Raw genomic sequence first — 4,533 nt, forward strand, 5'->3', positions numbered from 1 at the left:
AAACAGAATGTACTAATTAAAATTGATTTATAGAGCCAAAAATATTATCCTGAATTTGAACACGGTGCGGCTCAATTTATTTGCTGTGTAAAGTGCTCTTTGAAAAGACAGAATGCCTAGAAATCTGTTGATTTATGTCTTTGTTTCATTTAGAAATTGAGAGCTTTTTAATGAGCAGAAAAATTACTCTACTCTTTAGCAAAACATTCCCTGGACGCACACACAATGGCCTTCTTTTGGGGCTGTGTGTTGATGGGGTCTCGGTTACTGGGTCAGTGGAAATCCGTGCCAGAGAAGCCTACCTGGAGGTGAAGCGGACTACCTTAGGGGGCGGAGCGTCCTACTTCAGGGGGCGGAGCATCCTACCTCGGGGGCGGAGCGTCCTACTTCAGGGGGCGGAGCAGCCCGGGGGGGGGGGGGGCGGGGGTGGCGGGGGTGGCGACAGCCCCTTGGCCTCCCTCCCCAGGAGGAGCCAGGAGTTGCAGCTGCCAGCTCCTCCGCCCGGATCCTTTCCCAGCGCCAGGTGGAGCCCTGTCCCCGGATCTCGCCGGGCCCCGCACTCCTGGACCCCGGCGGCTGGGAGGCAGCTGTGCCCGTTCCACTCGGCCCTGGCAGCAGCGGCTCAGGGAAGGCGAAGCCTCCTCACCCCGGACCTAGTGGCCGCAGAGAGCACGGCTTCCCCACTGCGCCCGCCCGCCCGCCGCGTCCCTGGGTCAGGACCTGAGCAGACCTCCCTGGCGCCGCCGTGAAGGCTCCGTCCTTGTCTCTTAGGAAGCCTGGAAAACGCATCCTTGCCAGGTGGGGCGCTGCAGTGAGTATCTGTGCCGGTCACCTTTCTGATGCTGGGACCAAAATACGAAACTGAAAGGAGGAAAGAGTTATTTTGACTCGCGGGTTCAGAAGTTTCAATCCAAGGCAGAAATAGCAGCCAGCAAGCAGAGAGGGAGGGAAAGAGCCAGACGGGGAGGAAGGCGCGTTTAACCCCAGGACTTAGGAGGGTCACGAGTTCGAGATCGGCCTGGGCGACATAGCGAGATCCCGTCTGGAACAAGAGGAGAGAGGAGGAGAGGGAGGAGAAGAGGGGCGAATAAGAAGTTAGGAAATGATTCAACAAAACGCCTGAAGTTTCTGGAGCAAAAGGCTGCCTGATGAAAGCCTATATTAGGAAAACACGTGACATAGGAGAGTGCAGGACAGACCTGAGGCAAGAAACTCAGGCTGGTGACACACTGAAGGGTGCTGCAGCCCCCACTTTGGACATCAGTGGGTGCCACAGGCAAACTCAGTAGAGAGGAAGGAGAACCGTAAGTGGCATCTTAAAGCACAAATCCACAGGGCCTGAGGACAGAGGGAAAATATCAAACCAAACACGTTCAGTCAGAAGATCGGTGTCTAATCCTAACTCCCAAAGGTGTAAGTTCTATTAATTTTGGATATTTCTTTAATTTCTCTGAGTTGATCTTCTCTGTAAAATGAGGGGATGGAACAAAACACCTGAAGTTCTTCCCACTTGTAAGTCTCTGGTTATAAAGTCACAAAGGAAAATTGAAAACAATGTAAATGACACATTCAGTCGGAAAAGGCAAAGAAAGAGGTGTCCAGTGTACGCTGGAACATAAGTTATCTGAACAGTGTCTGTACAGTGGATGTTTTAATTGCTGCTCATCTTTTAATTTACAAACACTGCAGCAATGAATGATGCAAAAGTACTTGAACTCTCCTAGATTTTCAATTTGCTTGTAAGAACTACACCCTGATAGCTCACCGTAACAGTGACACTAATTGCGCTCCTAACTCTTCCTTAGAGATGAAGGGTACACTAAGATTTATTTCCTGATTATAAAATTGTGAAAATATTTGGGAAAAAATATAATGAGCTCACAAATACACAGAAAGTTGATTAACTTTATTATTATGATCAACCACAAATAGCACTAGTCACTTTTTCCCTAGATAACTGTGTGTAAGGTGACATTAAAATGCTTGTTTCTTTTACAATGACGCTTTAGACTTGTTCCACTCATTATTATTTTGTAGACAGAAAGACTCCTAGCTGAGACAACTGTTTAAAGTAAATGAGGAAAGCAAGCACACTACTTCGATCCTGAAAACAGCCATGGAAAAAGACAAATGGAAATCCCAGTCCTGGCAGCCAGCAGTTTCCTGAGCACCCACTGCCTTAAATTGCAAGGGCTTAAGGGCCTTCGGCTAAGCTGTGTGGACATTGTGTGTTACAGGTTCTCCTTTTACAGAATGAAGATCAAGGTGGATAAAAGGAAGACAGAAATAGGTTCACAAAGGTCTATCTGACCAGAAACTAATACCCACGGTTTGTAAAGAACTCCTACAGTTCAGGAAAATGTAAACCACTCAATACAAAGTGGACCCAGATGTTGAGCAGACGTTCCCCTAAGAATGCCTGCTGATTGCCAAGAAGCATATGAAGAGTCCTGACACCATCAGTCACTGGGAAATGCCGATGGACGCCACAATGGGGTGTCAGAGGCGCCCCCAAAAGGGTGAGGATCCAAGAGACTGACCGCACCACATGTTGGCAAGAACAGGGAGGACCTAGAACTTGGCCACCATGCCGGTGGTGCAGTAGTGTGAAACACCATTATCACACTGGGAAGCAGCCCTAGTAGTGTCTCATGATACTAAGTACACAGATTCTGTGACCAAGTGATCCCACTCTGAAGATGATCGATCCCTCTGTCCACAGAATACTGTTCTACAATGCTCCAGCAGCTCTGCTCGTCGTGGCCCAGAGCTGGAAACCGCTCAATTGTTCATCAAGAGATGAATGGACAGACCGACCGATTAAAATAAATTTAATCGGGCTGGGGATTTAGCTCAGTGGTTCCTCCACCTGCCTTGCAAGCACAAGGTCCCAAGTTCGATCCCTGGTAGCAAAAAAAAAAAAAATTAAAAAAAAATTTTTTAAATAAAATAAATTTAATCTAGTAAGAAAAAATTAAGTTTTTATGATGAATAAAGATGATGATAACAATTGATAAATGTTAAGGCAACAGGAAAAGAGGGATTTGGCCATAAGAATGAGGTTAGTAACACTCACTGTGCTCCTGATTCCCAAAGGTGTGCCTGGATTTTATGAAAGATATTAAATTTAATAAAGATGTTAAAAATGTGGACACTGATACCTGGTATCCATCATTCAAGGGATTCATCAAAAGAAAATGAATGTGGGGTGGAGAAAACTACAAAGAAGAAAAAAGTAATGCTGAATTAAAGAGAACAGAAAAAGAATGAGTAGAACAAAATGCACATTTTCATTTTGACCAGTTTTATAAGGAAGGAAAATGACAATTTTGAACTTCACAGAATTGTGGTGATGGTGTTTTTGTACATACATCTTCAGATTCCCAATTAAGTGCTTCGTGAGATTTTTCTATACTGTTTGAATCCTTTTCATCAAAATGGTTGTAGCATCCAAATAGGCACATTGATCTTAGCTTTAGTATCTGTCAAAACAGCAAGCAAGGTAAACATGACTGGAGGCTACATTTCAAAACCAAAAGGAAAGAGGAAGAAAGCTTCAGCTGACAGGAATGAGGGTGGTGGAGGAAAGAAGTGCTGCATCTCTGTGGAGGGCAGGTGTCTCCGGGACCCAGACTAAGGCTATCCTCACCAGTGGGCTATGCACCTATTCGTAATGAAGGGTTTGACTCACACGTTTATCAAAATGGATTTTCCTTGAGCCTTAAGACCTGAACTGTGCTGGGTCCCTCAGGATATCACAGAATGACCTATTTTCACGAGTTAATCCCAGACCTAAATACTAATCTTTTACTGCACCTGCTAGAGGATAATGTAAATTAACTTTATTGATTGCAGAACTAGATGTGCATTAATGTCTTTCTTGATCTCTGCCCTAGTAGAGCATGAGAAGTACCATTTATTTCAAACGAAAAAAATGCAGAGTGGTACTGATAGGGATTATATTTCAAACTGCAAGTACAATATTGGCTTAGTTTCTATTTTGCAGATTCTTTAATTCTACAAAGAAGAAAATTACTTGCATTATTGAACAACAATTGCCTGCAAACTGTAAGCATAAGGAACCTTAAATCAATGGACTCAATCAATTTAGCACATTTCCATTCCTTTTCTGAGGTAGAGATTCAATATTCTGCCACTACAACCTTGGCTGTAGTCTTGACAACTGTAGTTGCTATCTTTCAAAAGACAGTGCTAGAATCTTACCTACTTAACCTCATTTTAATATAAGTACCTTTAAAAGCTTTATTTCTGAATTAAATAATTTGTCTTCATGTCATTCAAAACTTTCAAGATATTTTCCAAGCCAGATTCTGCAAAATAACCTTTCAGCTAGAAAAACCTCAGACACATTCTGAAAGGGGATCAGCATTCAGAGGACCCAGGCCACAGGCAAGGTGCAGGAAGAGCCTTGTTTGTGTATATTGGTGAAAATTATTGTGCAAAATGGAGTCATTCCTGTCATACCCCCACTGAAAAGGGTCAAGGGGCCAGAGGGCGAAAAATATTCAGGTC

The 4,533-nt window shown here is 44.1% G+C and overlaps 1 long non-coding RNA gene across 1 annotated transcript; it reads left to right on the plus strand.

The window, feature by feature from the left end:
- Nucleotides 1-434: 434 nt before the first annotated feature.
- Nucleotides 435-3,158, plus strand: LOC110348034 (uncharacterized). Its single transcript, XR_002393001.2, has 2 exons — nt 435-811; nt 2,038-3,158. It is a non-coding gene; the product is annotated as an uncharacterized LOC110348034 (long non-coding RNA).
- Nucleotides 3,159-4,533: the final 1,375 nt, after the last annotated feature.

This window comes from Heterocephalus glaber, unplaced genomic scaffold (genome assembly GCF_053883595.1).
Source record: "Heterocephalus glaber isolate CG9 unplaced genomic scaffold, H.glaber_assembly_v1.0 deba00000676, whole genome shotgun sequence".
Lineage (NCBI taxonomy): Eukaryota > Metazoa > Chordata > Mammalia > Rodentia > Bathyergidae > Heterocephalus > Heterocephalus glaber.